Source organism: Hyperoodon ampullatus (genome assembly GCF_949752795.1).
Source record: "Hyperoodon ampullatus genome assembly, chromosome: 14".
NCBI classification, from domain to species: Eukaryota; Metazoa; Chordata; class Mammalia; order Artiodactyla; family Ziphiidae; genus Hyperoodon; species Hyperoodon ampullatus.
The window spans coordinates 56,322,991-56,345,540 of NC_136927.1; the positions used below are offsets into that span (position 1 = coordinate 56,322,991).

Sequence of the window (22,550 nt, forward strand, 5' to 3'; positions counted from 1 at the left end):
TTCACTTTAAAAACCTTTTTAATGGGGAATTCCCTGGTGGTCCAATGGTTAGGACTCTGCTCTTTCACTGCCAGGGGCCGGGGTTCCATCCCTGGTTGGGGAACTAAGATCCTGCAAGCTATGTGGCATGGCTAAAAAATAAATACATATGTAAATAAATTTTAAAAATAAAAAATAAAAACTTAGTTATGAATCAGGTATTACAATATAAACTTACTGTTTTATAAATAACAGTTGGAATAAATTAAATTTGCTTGCTCAGACGACTAAGACTTTACTGTTTGTGGAAAAGACTTTTGTATTTGTCCTTGATAAACCCTTAAGGAGGATATGAATTAGATTTTGGTTGAGGGAGCCTTTCTACTGGTTTGAGTTTAAAAGACCACCTTTTCCCTTTTTCCCCCTTGGTTTCAGGTTCTACCTGATTGAGCTAATTAGGTTCAGTCTCAGGTCACTGTGGGCTGTATTTACATTTCTGATTTGTAGAGATTTGCAAGTCAAAGACAACTGCTTTTAATTCCCCAGAGAACTGGTCTGTCACATACATGATATTAAAAGATTGATTTACCCAAATGTATTTTCTTTAATTTGTTTTTCTATATCAGTGAGAAGATTTCCAACTAAACTGAAATTTCAGAGCTCTGTGTTTTAGAGCTTTAGAGTGGGTTTAATTTATCATGCCTTCAAAAACTTGTATAAGGCATTCAACAAAGGCTCTCTTTCTGAGTATACAAGTTAGACCCAGAGCAAAATCTCTATTATTATTAGCCCCCTAATATTAGCTCTCGGCTTTACTTTATCTTATATGGGCTCAGGTAACCCTATTGGTTTTCTTTAGTATGTTTAATTAATATTTCCCTAGGGGAAGATTCATATGCCCTCTTTTATAATACCAAGCAGGGGAAGCATTCTCCAGTGAAACATGTTTATCCCACAATATAATTAAGCAAAAGTGATGTAACAATCTTGTCGTGGTCCGAACACAGGTTGGAAAATAATTTCCAGACATAAGGCAGAACGTAAAGAAGATAGAATTTATTAGAGGGAAAGGTCACTGAAAGAACAGCAGGCCGACTTCCTTGTAGCCTGGGAGAGTTGAGCCTGAACATGTGCTATTGATGAGTTTTTATAGGTGTGGCCCAGGTGGGCTCAGGAATTTTGTAACCTTGGCAACATGGTGGGGAGGGTGATTAAGAGTCCAGTAGGGGGTGTAACGATGAAACTTTTTCAGGCAGGGACGTCCTTTGTCCTTGAAACACCATTGTCCTTGGAGCATCACCTATGTTATATAAAGCCCATTTAAATATACCAATTTTTATAAATTTTCATCTCAAATTTATCAACTTTTATACTTTTAACGTTAGTTTCCATTCAGATCCAATCAACAAGTGTTGGTCTTACAAGGAGTCCTAGAAGCCTTTCTTTTTTTTTTTTTTTTTTTTTTTTTGCGGTACGCGGGCCTCTCACTGCCGTGGTCTCTCCCGTTGCGGAGCACAGGCTCCGGATGCGCAGGCTCAGCGGCCATGGCTCACGGGCCCAGCCGCTCCGCGGCATATGGGATCCTCCCAGACCGGGGCACGAACCCGTATCCCCTGCATCGGCAGGCGGACTCTCAACCACTGCGCCACCAGGGAGGCCCTGAAGCCTTTCTTTTTATCCTGAACTTTTAATCTATTTTTGTATAAAATGTTCTGGAGGGGTTGAGTCAAGGTACTCTGGCCCTTTTGTCAATCATTTAACTTGATTAATTGGACTAAATATTGCCCCAAGTAATTGTTGATCAGGTATCTCTGTAATTTTCTCCCAGCCTTTTAAATATATATATATAACTGGGGTAAATAAAGAAGACTTGTTTGGAGCCCTTTATTGTTGGGGGTCAATAGGGGGGTCCTTTTGGCCCATCCAACCTTAGGTAGTGTTGTATCAAACCTTTGATTTAATCCCATTAACATCTGTTTTATTTATCCCATTTAAAAATAACCATCTAAAGATTTTTTATCCATTTGAAATAAGTCCCTTTAAAATTTCTACCTTGTTGGGAAAAAGTGTCTAGACTTTCCCTTCGGTTTTTTTCCCTTATTTTCCTGTTAATCAACCTAATTAACATTAATTATTCTAACGTTTTTATTAGCATCTGTAAGATCTGCTGAGGAGAAGAGGAGAACACAAATAAGGCTTCCCAAACTGGTTTTTCTTGCTTGTTTTAAACTAAGGGAGTTCTTAAGTTAACCATTTTATACATATATAAATTTAATATAATTTAATTAATTTTCCTCACAGGTACCAATAAAATAGCTGTTTATAATGAGAGGTCTATAGAAATTTACCAATTTAGAGTTTTTTCAGTTTAAAGGATCCATCATCTGGCCATTAATGAGATATATCTTAATAGTGACTGAAACCAATGAGACACAAGAGGGTTCCCCACAAGAGAGTGTGAAGGATGCTGCCTAAACAAGATCCAGAAAGTTTACTCCAAAACATACTTTAAGAAAGTAAAGGCCTTTGTTGTACAGGCTGACACAATGAAGGTTAAGATGGCAAAAAGCCCCTGAGAGTTGGTACAGTCACACAAAAGACTACTCAGAATCCCAGTCTATTCAGTTGGCTGCCAAACGTATACCATATGTGTACCTTTTTCATGGCAGAGACCAAATTCTCAAAATACACACAGGCGCATGCACACACACACACAACTCCGAAGATCAGGTGGAACATTTACATGTCAAAGACACAGGAAGAGAAATGCAAGTTCCCCCTAGAAGGGCTTTGTTTCTTTAAGGTCAGAATTCTGAAAAGATGTTTTATCAAGGCAGTTTTTTCTAACTTAACTGTGTACACTATAAAATAGCCCCATTTTAGTCATTTTCAGGGCAAAATTTTCTTTAGTTCCCAATTAAGCAAGTACTTGTAAGTTTTGTATGTACATAAACCTGGCCGGGGTATTGGAGGCTGGCAATATGTTGTCCCTTTTTCTTTTGTTTTGAAAGGCTTGTGCCCCATTCTGAGGTTGGTTTGTTGAAATAAAATCAAAATCACTTGTGAGAATAATGTGATGGGCCAATGTGCTGCTTGTGAGCTTAACTGCTCTACATTTTACCCCAGAGTCATTTCAGCTCCTCTATGTGTCTTAGGTTCTTCCTCTGTTATTATAAGACCACCATGGGTGCTCAGATCATGGAATGGCCAGTTCTTATTCATGTCCCTGGTAGAGCAAGCTTTAATTAAAATGAATGGGTTTCCCTATAGGGACTGCTGCATGGTATGAGGACTTGCTTCCACCACTTTTGCGAGTTTCTCAATTACCTGAGGAAGCAATTGTTGGCTGAGAGGAGATGTTCCCTTCTTCAGAGCTGAAAGCTCTCATACGATTTCAGTTTTATTTCAGCAAACTCTATTAAGGTAGCCAAATCAAGGAAAAAAGATGGGTCAGTCTTCCCCCTAATTACCCAGTCCAACCTATTCAGTGATCTTTCAAATGACCAAAGTCTTCCCAGTCTTTCACCTGAGGATAAAACCACCATGTCTAAACTGAGCAAAATCTTTCTCAGTGTCTTTCACAGAGGATAACCCAGGTACTTCTTCTTAAAACTAAGTTTCAAGGACAACCTACTCCTCCAGAGAGGAGTTTAACACCACTGATTAAAATTTAAGATTATCAACCAATAATGGGAGATCCATGAACCAGGACAGACTCACCCAAATATGCCTGGACTCTCCGAGGGGGTAGACAGGACCAAGAGACCTCTGTTTGTACCAGGCTCCAGATCCTCGTAGAGTTCAGGCAAAGGAGGGAGATCTGCTCTGGGTCCCTTTGTGGTTGCCAAAATTGTTGACTGAAAAAAAATACACAACCTAAAAGTTGAGAATTATGTTTTATAAGGACGATTGTTTATAAGGACCTCGCAGGGGTGTGAGGCTGCTTAGACCTTTCTACATTATGTGAGGTCTGAGGAGAATTGACGTCTCCTGGGGGTTTGTTTGAAAAGTCCAGCTTCCAGGTCAACTGTGAGCCACTAGTGGGGATGGAAGGGTAAGCCTTCAACCTCAGCAGCTTCACTTCTGCAGGCTTCTGCTGGCCCCAGCTCTGTGCCTCTGAGGGTGAGGAGTTGGTTGCCCAGGTAACTTGGTCCTCAGGTGACCAATTCACCCCAGCATGGCTGCAGGTGCTGGACCATCTTCCCCTTTCCGTCCTCCTACTTAACTGTACTTAGTTGCTAAGTCAGTGTTTAGTAGGGCTGGGTTGGTGTTTAAGGTGAGGGTTTTGGCCATTTTTGGTGAGTTACTCAGTTCTCCTGGATCTCTCTCATGTAAAGTGTTGTCAAACTTTTATTTGATTTTCTCCTGTTGATCTGTCCCATGTCAACTTAATTCTTAGACCAGCCAGAAGAACCTAGAAGGGTAGAGGAAAATTTCTTCTTCCCTGACAGGATAAATGTACCTCCCAGGTAATTCTAATGGGCACCCAGGGGTGAGACCCACTGCTCTCAATGTTCACTAAGAACGGTGCTTCTCAAGCTGCAGTGTTCCTAGGGGATCTCGTCCAAATGCAGATTCTCTTCAGCAGGTCTGGGGTGGGGCCTGGCATCTCTATCAGGTTCCCAGAGGGTACCAGTGCTGTGGTTTGGGGAATCACACTTAAAAGTAGTGAAGGTCTAGAACGGAACAATGGCTCCACATCAGAATCCCAGGGGAGCTTTAAAAGTTACCAATGGCTAGGCCCCCTCCCTCATTCTGAAGTAATTGTGTGGAGCGAGACTCAGGCACTAGGAATTTTAAATGCTCCTTTAGGTGATTCCAATGTACAGCCAGAGTTGAGAACTGCTGATTTAAAATGATGGGATGGGGCTTCCCTGATGGCACAGTGGTTGAGAGTTCGCCTGCCGATGCAGGGGGCACAGGTTCATGCCCTGGTCCGGGAAGATCCCACATGCCGCGGAGTGGCTGGGCCCGTGAGCCATGGCCGCTGAGCCTGCGCGTCCGGAGCCTGTGCTCCGCAACGGGAGAGGCTACAACAGTGAGAGGCTCTCGTACAGCAAAAGAAAAAAAATAAAATAAATAAAAAATGAAAAATAAAATGATGGGATGCAGTGTTTTTAATAGTGTTGATGTCATTCCATGCCTTACCCCCCTTGCTGCTGTCTTTTTGCTCCAAACTGAGCCTTCTAAATGCCCCATTCGAGGTTCCAGGATAATCTATGGAAGCCAGAAGTTCCTAAACCACCTTTGTGCATCCCTTATTCCTCCTTCTTCCCAGAAGTGTTCATCAGTGAGTCCCTCCCCATTAGTCTGGACAGGGACAAGGTACTAAAACCTCCCTGAGCTAAAGTTTTTGAGAATGCTGTGCCATCCTGATAGAGGTTTGAGTGGTGGATAGGTGCAGAGTCAAAGTCCTCTTTCATCCTACCATCTCCACTGTGGGCTGCAGCACATTTGGGGGCTTGCTTCTCACTTCCTCCCCTCCCCCCAACTCAGAGCAGGGGCCTGTCTAGCTCTACCTGACCTCCTCTTGGTCCAGGAGTCCTATCCATGAGCATCTGGACCCACTTCAGTGATGCTGACTGGCACTGGTCCAGTGCCACATGCTGCTCAGCTGGATACTCCCTGGGGTGGTGGGGTCCATCTCCCTGCTGGTCTAACCTTGAGTCACACTTTTGTAGTCATTTAGCCTCTGACCTGGTCAACAATTCCAGAGCCAATATAGCCTATCACATGGGTAACCCTACCCTCAGGCCTCAGATTCTCCCCCATCCCTGTCACTGCATAAGGAATCCAACCAAATTTTGAGATAGGATTACCAACTCTGCTTTACCACTAGCTCCCTGCTTCCCAATCCTTGTCACCTCTCCCAGAGTCTCCAATTATTTCTAGGTCTGTCTTAATACATAAAAGCTACTCAAAGCAAAATTTGTTGGAAATCAATTTTATTCATTAAAGTATACAACTAGGGCACTTCTAGTGATGGAGGAAAATCAAACAACAATGGGATACATTGCACTGAAAAGGGGGTTTTCTCTGCTGAAGCCATTATTGGAATGAGTGCCATTAATTTTATAAAAAAAGGTATCATATGCAGAAAGGCTCTAACAACCACTTTAGGTGATTTGGAGCCTTTACTGGTTATGAAGTGTGGAAACTGAGGATGGAGAGGCCTGTTGCAGCGTGCCCATTCCCAGACCTGGAATGGGAGAGATCTTTGAAGCTGCACTTATCAGGTGGCTTTGATCCTCCCAGTCCTAGAGATAAAGACAAGATGAGGGAGATATTAATATTATTATTTATACTTATGTAACTTACATTTGGGGACTCTTTTGTAAATTGCTTAAGGCACTACTGATTTATATGTAATTTCACTTCTCGTAGCATCACTTCTGGGTGGAGGATAAAGGCTTTAGGTAGTTCCAAGAGTGCTCATTAAGCCAAGTCTAATGGGAACAAATGTTCCCTTTACAGTTTGGCTTTTATGGGAAATTACATCTTTAGTAGAAGCTTGTGTGCTTTAGTGACCTAGGATGGTGGTTTTTGAAAGATTTCCCTGTTGAAAACATATATGGAGAATGTATCGGAGGGAGTCACAGGCAGCTTGGGAAAGCGGTGGCCTGGAGTGTGGTTTTGACAGAGGGTCTCCACTAGGAAAAAATGTGATTCAAATATAAAATATATCATCATTATTTTTTTTTAATAAGTTTATTTATTTATTTTTGGCTGCTTTGGGTCTTCATTGCAGTGCACGGGCTTCTCATTGCAGTGGCTTCTCATGCTGTGGAGCACGAGCTCTAGGCACGCAGGCTTCAGTAGTTGTGGTACGTGGGCTCTAGAGCTCAGGCTCAGTAGTTGTGGTGCACGGGCTTAGTTGCTCCGTGGCCTGTGGGATCTTCCCGGACCAGGGCTCGAACCCATGTCCCCTGCATTGGCAGGCGGATTCTGAACCACTGCACCACCAGGGTAAGCCCTATAACATCATTATCATTGGCATTTATGGAGCACCCATTGGAACGGTGGTTTTCAAACATGAGTGTGAATCAGCATCCCTTGGTGGGCTTTTTAAAATCGAATTGCTGGGACCCAGTGTTGAGTTTCTAATTTGTTAAGTCTGAGGTGGGGAATGAGAATTTGCATTTCTACCAAGTTCCTAGGTGATGCTGATGTATGTAAAAGATACATTTTGAGAATGACTGATGTAGTATATTGGCTCTCTAAGATCTAAGATTCTGAAAAACACAAGCAGTGAGATTTCTCTAAATTGTCCAATTTTTAAACTTTGATTAGAATTGTTTCAATCAGTGTGTCCAAGAAGTAGACTTATCTGATGCCTTTTTTTTTTTTTTTTTTTTTTTTTTTTGCGGTACGCGGGCCTCTCACTGTTGTGGCCTCTCCCGTTGCGGAGCACAGGCTCTGGACGCAAAGGCCCAGCGGCCGTGGTTCACAGGCCCAGCCGCTCCGCGGCACGTGGGATCTTCCCTGACCAGTTCGCGAGCCCGTGTCCCCTGCATCGGCAGGCGGACTCTCAACCACTGTGCCACCAGGGAAGCCCTGATGCCTTTTAAAAAAATAAAAATAAAAACTTTTTTTTTGAAATAGCTATAAATTCACTAGAAGTTTCAAAGAAATTTACACAGAGGTTCCATGTGGCCTTTACCCAGCTTCCTCCAAAAATAACAGAGTTATATTACAATATCAAAACCAGAAAATTGACAGTGGTACAAACCACAGAATGTATTCAGATTTCACCAGTTATATATGCACTCCTTAGACTGTGTTTGTGTATAGCTCTAAGTAATTTGATCACATGTGTAACCTCAGGATACTCAACTTATACCATCACTTCAACACTCCCTCATGATAATTCTTTATAGCCCTACACACACATACCCTAATTCCCATCTCTAACCCTTGGCTACCACTACTCTCTTCTCCATTTCTATAATTATGCCATATATATATTATATATATATATATATATATATATATACATGTTTTATATATATATATATATGTATATATTTGATATTGGCTTTCTTCATTCAGCATCATTTTCCTTAGTATTCATCCAAGTTTTTGTGTATATCAGTAATTAATTCCTTTTTATTGCTGAGTCGTATTCCATGGTATGAATGTGTCAAAGTTTTTTAACCATTCACCCTCAGAAGGACATCTGAGTAGTTTCTGGTTTGGACAATAAATACAAATAAAACTGCTACAAATATTTGTGTGAAATATTTCTGTGTGAAAATACATTTTTGTTTCTTTGGGATATATGCCTAAGACACAATTGCTAATCATAAGGTAATCCCATTTTTCAGTTTTTATTTATTTATTTATTTTTTCGGCTGCACCACATGGCTTGCAGGAATCTCAGTTCCCTGACAAGTGATTGAACCTGGGCCACAGCAGTGAAAGCCTGGGGTTCTAACCACTAGATGACCAGGGAACTCCCCAGTTTTTCAGTTTTAAAAGGAAATTCCAAATTATTTTCTAGATTGACTGTACCATTTAACAGCCTCACCAACAATGTATGAGTGATTCAGTTTCTCTGCATCCTCACTAATATTTAGTGCTATCACTGTTTTTTATTTTAGTCATTCTGATAGGTATATAGTGATACCTCATTGTGGTTTTAATTTGCATTTCTCTAATGCCATATGTTGTTGAATATCGTTTCATGTACTTACTTGCTACAGAATCTCCTTTAGTAAAGTGTTAATGTCTTTTGCCCATTTTCTAATTTGATTGTTTGCTTTTTTATTGTTGATTTTTGAGAATTCTTTTTATATTCTAGATAGTAGCTCTTTGTCAGATATGTAGTTTGTAAATATTTTTCTCTCTTTTCATCTGCTGCACAGGGAGTTTTACAGAACAAAATTTTAAATTTTTTATAAGGTCTAATGTATCAATTTTTGCTTTATGGATTTCCTTTTATGGTTTGTGCTTTTGGTGTCAAGCCCAAGGACTTGACTTTTTGCCTAGTCCCAGGTCCCAAAGATTTTCTCCTGCTCTTTTTCTAGAAGAAATATATAAATGGAGGGGTTTTTTTTGCCAGTAGATTTTCAGTTTCTTCAGCACCATTTATTGAAAATGAATACATTGGATTCCTTTTGCTACTTTGTTAAAAATTAGGCATATTTATGTAGATTTATTTCTGTGTTGTCCACTATTTTCCATTGATCTATGTATCTACCTCTCCACCAATACCACAGTCTTGATTACTATAGCTTCTTTCTCAAAATTATTTTGTGTATTAAAAAGAAAAAAAGCAGCTCTTTGAGGAAGATGCGGTCACCACTACAGTGGAGCCCGGGGACTCCCGCTTCTGTGCCTGACTCACCGCTGTTTGCTCTCGCCCAGGAACAAGTCAGTCAGGAAGCTGCACTGCAGTCATAGCCTAGCAGAAAGACTTCCCTGGAGCCAGAGGTAGCGATTCACCGGATTAGAATCACCCTCACCAACTGCAACACGAAGTCTTTGGAGAAGGTATGTGATGACCTGATCAGAGGCGAGAAGGAAAAGAATCCCAGAGTGAAAGGACTGGTTCGGATGCCTACCACGACTCTGAGAATAACTACCAGGAAAACTCCTTGTCATGAAGGTTCTAAATGAGGATCCACAAGTGACTCATTGACCTGCACAGTCCTTCTGAGATTGTTAAGCAGATCATTTCCATCAGTATTGAGCCAGGAGTCGAGGTTGAAGTCACCATTGCCGATGCTTAAATCAACATTTTAAATAAATTGATAATCAGTTGTTAAAAAAAAAGAGCAAAATAAGCCCAAAGCAAACAATAAGAAGAAAAAATAAAAAGCAGAAATTGATTGGAAAAAAGAAAACAGTAGAGAAAATAAGTGAAATAAAAAGCTGGCTCTTTGCATACAAATGGCCACAGGCACATGAAAATTTGCTCAACAGTGTTAATTATTAGAGACATACATTCAAAACTGCAGTGAGGTATCACCTTACACTGGTCAGAATGGCCACCAAAAGACTACAAACCAGGGCCTCCCTGGTGGCGCAGTGGTTGAGAGTCCGCCTGCCGATGCAGGGGATACGGGTTCGTGCCCCGGTCTGGGAGGATCCCATATGCCGCGGAGCGGCTGGGCCCGTGAGCCATGGCTGCTGAGCCTGCGCATCCGGAGCCTGTGCTCCGCAACGGGAGAGGCCACAACAGTGAGAGGCCCGCATACCACAAAAAAAAAAAAAAAAAAAAAAAGACTACAAACCATAAATGTTGGAGAGGGTGTGGACAAAAGGGAACTATCCTACACTGTTGGTGGGACTGTTAAGTTTGTACAGCCACTATGGAAAACAGTATGGAGGTTCCTCAAAAAACCAAAAATAGAGTTGCCATATGATCCAGCAATCCTACTCCTGGGCATATAGCCAGACAAAACTATAATTCAAAAAGTTACATGCACCCCAATGTTCATAGCACCACTATTCACAGTAGTATTCACAGGGAAACACCTAAATGTCCATTGACAGATGAATGGATAAAGAAGATGTGGTACCTGTGTACAATGGAATACTACTCAGTCATAAAAAAGAGTGAAATAATACCATTTGCAGCAAGATGGATGGAAGTAGAGATTATCATACTAAGTTAAGTAAGCCAAAAAGAGAAAAATAAATACCATATGGTATCACTTATATGTGGAATCTAAAATGTGACATAAATGAATTTTTTTTTTTTTTTTTTTTGCGGTACGCGGGCCTCTCACTGTTGTGGCCTCTCCTATTGTGGAGCACAGGCTCCGGATGCGCAGGCTCAGCAGCCAAGGCTCATGGGCTTAGCCGCTCTGTGGCATGTGGGATCTTCCTGGACCGGGGCACGAACCCATGTCCCCTGCATCGGCAGGTGGACTCTCAACCACTGCACCACCAGGGAAGCCCTAAATGAGCTTTAATGAAACAGAAACATACTCACAACATAGAGAACAGAGTTGTGGTTGCCAAGAGGAAGGGGGATGATGGCAGAGGGATGGAGTGGGAGTTTGGGGTTAGCAGATGCAAACTACTGTATATAAAATGGATAAACCAACAAGGTCCTACTGTATAGGACAGGAAACTATATTCAATATTCTGTGATAAACTATAATGTAAAAGAATATTAAAAAAAAGAATGTAGGGCTTCCCTGGTGGCGCAGTGGTTGAGAGTCTGCCTGCCGATGCAGGGGGCGTGGGTTCGTGCCCCGGTCCGGGAGGGTCCCATGTGCCGCGGAGCGGCTGGGCCCATGAGCCATGGCCACTGAGGCTGCGCGTCCGGAGCCTGTGCTCTGCAACAGGAGAGGCCACAACAGTGAGAGGCCCGCATACCGCAAAAAAAAAAAAAAAAAAAAAAAAAAAAAGAATGTAAAGAACTGGTTCTTTGAAAAAATAAATCACAAATCACCAATATCAGAATTGAAATAAGGAATATCACAACAGATTCTGCAGCCATTAAAGGGTAATAAGGGAATAGTGTAAACAGCTTCACAATCATAATTTGACAATTTAGAAGAAAGGGATCAAAATTCCTCAGAAACCACAGACTATCATAACTCAGCCAAGATGAAATAGATAGCCTAAATACCCTATAACTATTAAAGAAATTGAATCTATCATTTAAAATCTCCCCCCAAAAAGAAATCCCACATTAAGATGGCTTCATTGGAGTTTTAACAAACATTCAGAGAAGAATTAACATTAATTTTACATAATATCTTCCAGAATATAGAAGAGGAGGGCACTTTCCACTTTGTTTTATGAGGTCACTGTTACCTTACTACCAAAATGCAACTAAGAGAGAACAATAAAAAAAATATAGAAAATTAGAAGACCAGTATCTCTCATATAGTCAAACACAAAGTCCTCAACAAAATTTTAGCAAATTGAGTCCAACAGACTATAAAAAGGACAACATTCCCTGACAAAGTGGAATTAATTTCAGGTGTGCAAGGCTGGTTTAATATGTGAAATCAATCCATGAAATCCATTATATCACAAACTAAAGAAGAAAAATCATATGATAATATCAATTGATGAAGAAAAGGAATTGAACAAAATGTAACACTCTTTCATGATAAAAAAATTTTCTCAGTCTTCATATTAAAATTTTCTTGAAGTGAGTACTTGGATTTTGTGTGTGTGTGGGCATAAGTTTCTATTTCTTTTTTTTTTTTTTTTTTTTTGCGGTACGCGGTCCTCTCACTGTTGTGGCCTCTCCCGTTTCGGAGCACAGGCTCCGCACGCACAGGCTCAGCGGCCATGGCTCACGGGCGCAGCCGCTCCACGGCATGTGGGATCTTCCCGGACTGGGGCACGAACCTGTGTCTCCTGCATCGGCAGGTGGACTCTCAACCACTGCGCCACCAGGGAAGCCCCCCTATTTCTATTTTATCTATCTATCTATCTATCTATCTATTTATTTATTTATTGGCTGCACCATGCAGCATGCAGAACTTCCCTGCCCAGGGATCAAACTCATACTCCCTGCATTGAAAATATGGAGTCTTAACCACTGGACCACCAGAGAAGTCCCCATTTCTCTTATTTTTTTTAGATTTTATTTTTATTTTATAATTTAATTTTTATTTTATATTGCGGTATAGCTGGTTTACAAAGTTGTGTTATTTTCAGGTGTACAGCAAAGTGGTTTAGTTATACATATACATATATCCATGTTTTTCAGATTCTTTTCCCATATGGGTTATTACAGAATATTGAGTAGAGTTCCCTGTGTTATACAGTTGTTGATTATCTATTTTATATGTAGTAGTGTGTATATGTTACTCCCAAACTCCTAATTTATCCATTCCCCGACCCTTCTCCTTTGGTAACCATAAGTTTTTTTCCCACGTCTGTGAGTCTGTTTCCATTTTGTAAATAAGTTCATTTAAATCACCTTTTTTAGATTCAATATATACGTGATATCATTTCTTTTTCTGACGTATTTCACTTAGTATGATAATCTCTAGGCCCATCCATGTTGCTGCAAATGGCATTATTTCATTTTTTAAAAAGATATTTTGATGTGTACCATTTTAAGAGTCTTTATGGAACTTGTTACAATATTGTTTCTGTTTTATGGTTTTGTATTTTTGTTTTTTTTTCTGGCCACGAGGCATGCAGGATCTTAGCTCCCTGACGAGGGATTGAACCTCACTCCCTGAATTAGAAGGTGAAGTCTTAACCACTGGACCACCAGGGAAGTCCTTATTTCATGGGTTTTTTTTAATGGCTGAGTAATATTCCATTGTGTATATATGTACCACATCTTATTTATTCATTTCTCTTGATGGATATTTAGGTTTCTTCCATGTCCTGGCTGTTGTAAATAGTGCTGCAATAAACTGTGGGGTGCATGAATTTTTTGAAGTATGGTTTTCTCTGGATATGTGCCTAGGACTGAAATTGCTGGATCATATGGTAGCTCTATTTTTAGTTTTTAAGAAACCTCCATACTCTTCTCCATAATGGTTGTACCAATTTACATTCCCACCAACAATCTAAGAGAGTTCCTTTTCTCCACACCCACTCCAGCATTTAATGTTTGTAAACTTTTTAATGAAGGCAATTCTGATCAATATGAGATGATGCCTCATTGTACTTTTGATTTGCATTTCTCTAATAATTAGAGATGCTGAGCATCTTTTCATATACTTTTTGGCCATCTGTATTACTTCTTTGAAGAAATGTCTATTTAGATCTTCTGCCCTTTTTTTTTTTTTTTTTTTTTGTGGTACGTGGGCCTCTCACTGTTTTGGCCTCTCCCGTTGCAGAGCACAGACTCTGGACACGCAGGCTCAGCGGCCATGGCTCACAGGCCTAGCCGGTCCGCGGCATGTGGGATCTTCCTGGACCGGGGCATGAACCCGTGTCCCCTGCATCGGCAGGCGGACTCTCAACCACTGCGTCACCAGGGAAGCCCTTCTGCTCATTTTTTGATTGGGGTTTTTTTTTTGTTTGTTTGCTTTTGTTCTTTTGTTTTGATATTGACCTGCATGAGCTGTTTGTATATTTTGGAGATTAACCCCTTGTTGGTTGCTTCATTTGCAAATATTTTCTCCCATTCTGTGGGTGGTCTTCTCATTTTGTTTATTGTTTCCTAAGCTGTACAAAAGCTTTTAAGTTTAATTGGGTCCCAGTTGATTATTTTTGTTTTTATTTTCATTTCTCAAGGAGGTGGATCAAAAAGACTTTGCTGAGATTTATGTGAATGAGTGTTCTGCCTGTGTTGTCCTCTTAAGAGTTTTATAGTATCTGGCCTTACATTTAGGACTCTAATCCATTTTGAGTTTATTTTTGTGTATGGTGTTAGGGAGTGTTCTAATTTCATTCTTTTACATGTAGCTGTCCAGTTTTCCCAGCACCACTTGTTGAAGAGGCTGTCTTTTCTCCATTGTATGTTCTTCCCTCCTCTGTCAAAGATAAGGTAACCATATGAACGTGGGATTGCCTCTGGGCTTTCTCTATTGCTCCATTGATCTATATTTCAGTTTTCGTGGCAGTACAAAACTGTTTTGATGACTCTGGCTTTAGAGTATAGTCTGAAGTCAGGGAGCCTGCTTCCTTCAGTTCCGTTTTTCTTTCTCAAGATTGTTTTGACTATACATGGTCTTTTGTGATTCCATACAAATAGTAAAATTTTTTGTTCTAGTTCTGTGAAAAGTGCCATACGTAATTTGATAGGGATTTTATTGAATATATAGTTTGCTTTAGGCAGTATAGTCATTTTCATGATATTGATTCTTCCAGTCCAAGAACATGGTATATCTCTCCATCTGTTTGTGTCATTTTTGATTTCTTTCAGCAGTATCTTATAGTTTTCTGCATACAGGTCTTTTGCCTCCTTAGGTAGGCTTATTCCTAGGTATTTCATTCTTTTTCTTGCAATTATACATGAGATTGTTCCTTTAATTTCTCTTTCTGATTTTTCCTTGTTATCGTATAGAAATGCAAGAGATTTCTGTGTATTAATATCATATCCCACAACTTTGCTGAATTCATTGATGAACTCTAGGAGTTTTCTTGTAGCATCCTTAGGGTTTTCTATGTATAGTATCATGTCATCTGCAAACAGTGACAGTTTTACTTCTTTTCCAGTTTGGATTCATTTATTTCTTTTTCTTCTCTAATTGCTGTGGCTAAAACTTGTAAAACTGTGTTGAATAATGGTGGTGAGAGTGGGCAACCTTGTCTTGCTCCTGATCTTAGTGGAAATGATTTCAGTTTTTCACCATTGAGAAATATGTTGGCTGTGGGTTTGTCATATATGACCCTTATTATGTTGAGGTAAGTTCCTTCTATGTCTACTTTCTGGAGGGTTTTTATCATAAATGGGTGTTGAATTTTGTCAAAAGCTTTTTCTGTATCTATTGAGATGATCATATGGTTTTTCTCCTTCAATTTGTTAATATGGTATATCACATTGTTTGATTTATGTATATTGAAGAATCCTTGCATTCCTTGGATAAACCCCGTTTGATCATGGTGTATGATCCCTTTAATGTGTTGTTGGATTTGTTTACTACTATTTTGTTGAGGATTTTTGCACCTATATTCATCAGTGATATTGGTCTGTAATTTTCTTTTTTTGTAGTCTCTTTGCCTGCTTTTGGTATCAGGGTGATGGTTGCCTCATAGAATGGGTTTGGGAGTGTTCCTTCCTCTGAAGTTTTTTAGAAGGGTTTGAGAAGGATGGGTGTTAGCTGTTCTCTAAATGTTTGATAGAATTCACCTGTGAAGCCATCTGGTCCTGGACTTTTGTTTCTTGGAAGATTTTTAATCACAGTTTCAATTTCATTACTTGTGATTTTTCTGTTCATATTTTCTATTTCTTCCTGTTTCAGTCTTTCTAAGAATTTGTCAATTTCTTCCAGGTTGTCCATTTTATTGGCATAAAGTTGCTTGTAGTCGTCTCGTAGGATGCTTTGTATTTCAGCAGTGTCTGTTGTAATGACTCCTTTTTCATTTCTAATTTTATTGATTTGAGTCCTCTCCCTCTTTTTCTTGGTGAGTCTGGCGAATGGTTTATCAATTTTGTTTATCTTCTCAAAGAACCAGCTTTTAGTTTTAGTTGGTCCTTGCTATTGTTTTCTTTTTTCCTATTTCATTCATTTCTGCTCTGATCTTTATGATGTTTTTCCTTCTGCTAACTTTGTGTTTTGTTTGTTCTTCTTTCTCTAGTTGATTTAGGTGTAAGGTTAGATTGTTTATTTGAGATTTTTCTTGTTTCTTGAGGTAGGATTGTATTGCTATAAACTTCGCTCTTAGAGCTGCTTTTGCTGCATCCCATAGGTTTTGGGACATTGTGTTTTCATTCTCATTTGTTTTTTAGGTAATTTTTTATTTCCTCTTGATTTCTTCAGTGATCTCTTGGTTATTAAGTAGTGTATTGTTTAACCCCCATGTGTTTGTACTTTTTACAGATTTTTTCCTGTAATTGATGTGTAGTCTCATTGCATTGTGGTTGGAAAGGATACTTGATACAATTTCAAATCTTAAATTTACCAAGGTTTGATTTGTGACTCACGATATGATCTATCCTGGAGAATGTTCCATGAGCACTTGAGAAGAAAGTGTATTCTCTTGTTTTTGGATGGAACGTCCTATAAATATTAATTAAGTCCATCTTGTTTAATGTACCATTTAAAGCTTGTGTTTCCTTATTTATTTTCATTTTTGATGTCCCATGGTGAAAGTGGGATGTTACAGTCCCCTACTATTATTGTGTTACTATCAATATCCCCTTTTATGGCTGTTAGCATTTGCCTTATATATTGAGCTGCTCTATGTAGGGTGCATAAATATTTACAATTTTTATATCTTTCTTCTTGGATTGATCCCTTGATCATTATGTAGTGTCCTTCTTTGTCTCTTGTAATAGTCTTTATTTTAAAGTCTATTTTGTCTGATATGAGAACTGCTACTCCAGCTTTCTTTTGATTTTCATTTGCATGGAATATCTTTTTCCATCCACTCACTTCCAGTCTGTATGTGTCCCTAGGTCTGAAGTGGTCTCTTGTATATAAGGGTCTTTTTTTTTTTTAATCCATTCAGCCAGTCTATGTCTTTTGATTGGAGCATTTAATCCATTTACATTTAAGGTAATTATTGATATGTATGTTCCTATTCCCATTTTCTTAATTGTTTTGGGTTTGTTATTGTAGGTCTTTTCCTTCTCTTGTGCTTCCTGCCTAGAGAAATTCCTTCAGTATTTGTTGTAAAGCTGGTTTGGTGGTGCTCAATTCTCTTAGCTTCTGCTTGTCTGTAAATGTTTTAATATCTCTGTCAAATCTGAATGAGATCCTTGCTGGGTAGAGTAATCGTGGTTATAGGTTTTTCCCTTTCATCACTTTAAATATGTCCTGCCACTCCCTTCTGGCTTGCAGAGTTTCTGCTGAAAGATCAGCTGTTAATCTTCTGGGGATTCCCTTGTATGTTATTTGTTGTTTTTCCCTTGCTGCTTTTAATATTTTTTCTTTGTATTTAATTTTTGGTAGTTTGATTAATATGTGTCTTGGTGTGTTTCTCCTTGTGTTTATCCTGTACTGAACTCTCTGTGCTTCCTGCCCTTGATTGACTATTTCCTTTCCCATATTAGGGAAGTTTTCAACTATAATTTCTTCAAATATTTTCTCTGTCCCTTTTTTTTTCTCTTCTTCTTCTGGGACCCCATAATTCGAATGTTGGTGCATTTAATCTTGTCCGAGAGGTCTCTGAGACTGTCCTCAATTCTTTTCATTCTTTTTTCTTTATTCTGCTCTGCAGTACTTACTTCCACTAATTTATCTTCCAGGTCACTTATCCGTTTTTCTGCCTCAGTTATTCTGCTATTGATTTCTTCTAGAGAATTTTCATTTCATTTATTGTGTTGTTCATCATGGTTTGCTTGCTCTTTAGTCTTCTAGGTGTTTGTTAAATGTTTCTTGTATTTTCTCCATTCTATTTCCAAGATTTTGGCTCATCTTTACTATCATGACTCTGAATTCTTTTTCGGGTAGTCTGCCTATTTCCTCTTCGTTTGTTTGGTCTGGTGCGTTTTTACCTTGCTCCTTCATCTGCTGTCTCTTCCTCTGTCTTCTCATTTTGCTTAACCTACTGTTTTGGGGGTCTCCTTTTTGCAGTCTGCAGGTTCGTAGTTCCCTTTGTTTTTGGTGTCTGCTCCAAGTGGGTAAGTTTGGTTCAGTGGGGTGTGTAGGTTTCCTGGTGTAGGGGACTGGTGCCTGTGTTCTGGTGGATGAGGTTGGATTTTTTCTTTCTGGTGGGCAGGACCACTTCCGGTGGTGTGTTTTTGGGTGTCTGTGAACTTATTATGATTTTAGACAGCCTCTCTGCTAATGGGTGTTGTTGTGTTCCTGTCTTGCTAGTTGTTTGGCATAGGGTGTCCAGCTCTGGAGCTTGCTGGTCATTGAGTGTAACGGGGTCTTAGCATTGAGATGGCCATCTCTGGGAGAGCTTTCACAGTTTGATATTATGTGGGGCTGGGAGGTCTCTGGTGGACCAATATCCTGAACTCAGCTCTCCCACCTCAGAAGCTCAGGCCTGACACCTGGCCAGAGCACCAAGATATTGTCAGCCACATGGTTCATAAGAGAAGGGAGGAAAAAAAAGACAAAGACAGAAAAATAAATAAATAAATACAATAAAGTTATTAAAATAAAAAGATTATTAAAAATAAAAAAGTAATTAAAAAAAGGAGAGAAAGAAAGAAAGAATAGATAAACCAAACCAAAAAACAAATCCACCAATGATAACAAACCCTAAAAACTATACTGAAAATGGAAAAAACCTGACAGACAGAACCCTAGGCCAAATGGCAAAAGCAAAGCTACAGAGACAAAATCATGGAAAGAATCATATACATACACACTCCCCCCCCAACAAAAAGAATAAAAAATGTATATATATAAAAGGAAGATAGTAACCAAATCATCTACCAGTGATAATAAGCTCTAAGTACTAAACTAAGATAAGTATAAAACCAGAAAGAAATTAGAAAGCAGAAAGCAGAAAGCAAACCCCATGTCTACAGTTGCTCCCAAAGTCCACTGCCTCAATTTTGGGATGATTCATTGTCTATTCAGGTATTCCACAGATGCAGGGTACATCAAATTGATTGTGGAGATTTAATCCGCTGCTCCTGAGGCTGCTGGGAGAATTTTCCCTTTCTCTTCTCTGTTCACACAGCTCCTGGGGTTCAGCTTTGGGTTTGTCCCCGCCTCTATGTGGTCACCTGAGGGCATTTGTTCCTCTTCCAGAGAGGAGCGGGTTAAAGAAGTATCTGATTAGGGGGCTCTGGCTCACTCAGGCCCGGGCCGGGGCAGGGTTTAGAATGCGGGATGAGCCTGTGGCAGCAGAGGCCGGCATGACGTTACACCAGCCTGAGGCACACTGTGTGTTCTCCCAGGGAAGTTGTCGCTGGATCACGGGACCCTGGCAGTGGTGAGCTGCACAAGCTCCCAGGAGGGGAGGTGCAGATAGTGATCTGTGCTTGCACACAGGATTCCTGGTGGCTACAGCAGCAGCCCTAGCATCTCATGCCTGTCTCTGGTGTCTGCACTGATAGCCGCAGCTTGCGCCCATCTCTGGAGCTCGTTTAGGCAGTGCTCTGAATCCCCTCTACCGGTGCATCCCAAAACAATGGTCTCTTGCCTCTTAGGCAGTTCCAGACTTTTCCCCAGACTCCCTCCCAGCTAGCTGTGGTGCACTAGCCCCTTCAGGCTGTGTTCAAGAACCAACCCCAGTCCTCTCCCTGGGATCTGACCTCTGATGCCCGAGCTTCAGCTCCCAGCCCCCACCCACCCCAGCAGGTGAGCAGACAAGCCTCTCAAGCTGGTGAGTGCTGGTTGGAACTGATCTTCTGTGCAGGAATCTCTTTGCTTTGCCCTCTGCACCCCTGTTGCTGTGCTCTCCTCCGTGGCTCTGAAGCTTTCCCCCGGCCCACCTCCCGTCTCCACCAGTGAAGGGGCTTCCTATTGTGTGGAAACTTTTCCTCCTTCACAGCTCCCTCCCAGAGGTGCAGGTCCTGTCCCTATTCTTTTGTCTCTGTTTTTCCTTTTTTCTTTTGGCCTATCCAGGTACGTGGGGAGTTCCTTGCCTTTTGGGAAGTCTGAGTTCTTCTTCCAGCATTCAGTAAGTGTTCTGTAGGAGTTGTTCCACATGTAGATGTATTTTTTTTTCTGGCAAACATATTTTATTTGTAGCTGTAGCTAAAACCTGACAGCACAGGGGTTGGTGGGAACATCCAGGCTGGTGAGCACAGCCCAGCCTCTCAGCAGGTCAGGACGTTTCCTGGCCCTCAGCAAGCAGAGTAAGAGGCTGCTTGAGTGCCAGTCGAGGGCATCAGTGCATCAGTGAAAGCAGCAGAACTCGGTCTGGTGCCTGCTCAGGTGGGGTACCTAGACTATGGTGGGTGGTCCCTGCAGGATTGGGGAGGACTGAACCTCAGGTCAGGGACTCTGCAGCCCTAGGCCATGTTGGGTCCCTGAATCAGGACACAAGGGATACTGGGGTGGGGGTTGGTATGGAGGGAGGGGTTGGACATCAAAAAATAACTGTGGGGAGGGTGAAGAGGGGGTGGTCTCATTGTGGATGGTCTGCTAATGGGGAATGGATTTGCAGTCAAGAAGGGGGCCAGTCCTCACTCAGGTCTGGGCTCTGGCAGTGTGGCATTTCCAGCAGAGCATGTGGCCATCCAAGGGGAGCAGCCATTGTCATCCACCTTAATGGATAGTGGCTTCCCACAGTCCTCACAATTGTAGCACTTCATATGGAAGTTCTTGTCCAGAGCAACCACAGACACGGTCTCCTCTCAGCCAGGCTTGGGCATGATCGGCTCTGCGCAGATGGAGCACCTGAGAGCATACTTCTTGTGGTAATTGGGGATGCAGTGGGACCAGTGGGCCTAGTCCACTATGAAGGAGGTGGCCTCAAGGGGGCAGGCACAGACCACACAGGTGAAGCACTGTGGGTGGTAGGCTTTGCTTGTGGCCCTTAGCATGTGGTCAGTGATGGGCTGCCTACAGGTGTTGCACTTCTCCAGGGTGCCAGTATAGCAGCCCTCACAGTACAGCGCCCCCTCCAGGCTGTAGAACTGCTGTCCCTGCAGCTGCTGCTCACACTGATGGCAGGTAAAGCAGGTGATGTGGAACAGCTGCCCCAGAGCGTGCGCTGCAGGTTGAGCACGTTCCAGGGGCTGGTGACACCGGCCACAGAACTCGTTGATGGCCACGTTCTGTTTCTGAGGATGCTCTGTGTCCTGCATCAGCTGCTGGGTCAGCTGCTCCAGATCATCCACCTCTTTCAGAGTCAAAGGTCCTGAGGCTCCAGAGGGGCACACCTGGTTTTGGTTTTTAGCTGGTGGGGGCACTGGGTGCTGCTTCTCCTGCACTTGGGGCTTTTCCTTCTGCTGGGGGGCTGAGGGGAGCCTGTGCCAGTGGAAGAGGGAGCTTCAGGGAGCCCCAACTTCTGATTGGGCTGTGACCTGGGTCAACCTGGAGCTCCAGCCCTGAAATTGGAAGCCACAGAAGTAAACTTGGGAGTCACTGGAGAAAACTTGGTGGCTGGAGATGGGGCATGGGGACTTCGAGGCTGGGTGTTAGCCAAAGGCACAGGCTGGGGCTGGGCCTGGAGCTGGGGCTAAACATGGAGTTGGACCTGAGGCCTGGCCTGGGGCTGGGGCTGGGACTGGGGCTGCACATGGAAATGTATCTGACTCTGAGGCTGAACCTGGGAGCTAGAAGGGGACTTCCAGGGAGGCAGAGGTGCTGTGCCCCCAGTTGTAGGCTTAGAACTGGACTTGGAAATGAATGGAGTGGTGACTGGTGGTGATACACAACCAGATGACACCCAGGCTTTGATGAGATCATTGTTGGTCATGTCATCCAGCAATGAAGACAGAGAGTCAATCTCCAGATCAGTACTGCTCACCTTCTCCCTGGGCTGTGGTGGGAGCTGTATGGGGGCCTCAGGCCCTCCCTCCTCCACTAGCAGAGGCAGTGGGGAAGGGAAGATCTCCTCTCTAAATGTGCAGTGGGAAATGGTTCCTCAATTGGGGGAGGGGGAGGTGGGAAGCCACCTCCCAGAGCGCCCTCGGCATCATTGGCCTCCCCAAGCATGGGTGGAGGTGGTAAGGGAAAGTCTTCTGGGGGTGGCGGGGGAATCTTGTCCACCCGGCCCATCTGTGCACATTGGGCCCCAGTGGCCGAGGAAGGCTCGCTGTCACCAGTCTGGAAAGGATTCAATTTGGGCTTTGGGGCCACCACCGGCCGAACTTCTTCTGCGGGGTATAAAAAACTGGAGCCGAGATGGAGATCATGCGAGGTGGGTGGAGGGCCGCCATGGCCAGGCCCAGTGCGGGCTGGAGCATCTTGGGTGGCCACCTCGCAGCTGGGTCCATGGACTCTGCATCTTTAGATGTAGTTTTGATGTATTTGTGGGGAGGAAGGTGATCTCCAAGTCTTACACCTCCGCCATCTTGAAGTGTTGGAAGTTTTTAAATCACACTTTCAATTTCAGTACTTGTGATTGGTCTGTTCATATTTTCTGTTTCCTCCTGGTTCAGTCTTGGAAAATTG

The 22,550-nt window shown here is 42.0% G+C and overlaps 1 pseudogene across 1 annotated transcript; it reads right to left on the bottom strand.

The window, feature by feature from the left end:
• Window positions 1-20,618: 20,618 nt before the first annotated feature.
• On the bottom strand, window positions 20,619-22,315 carry LOC307062808 (zyxin-like; annotated as a pseudogene). Its single transcript has one exon. The product of its transcript is annotated as a zyxin-like (transcript).
• Between the last annotated feature and the right edge of the window lie 235 nt (window positions 22,316-22,550).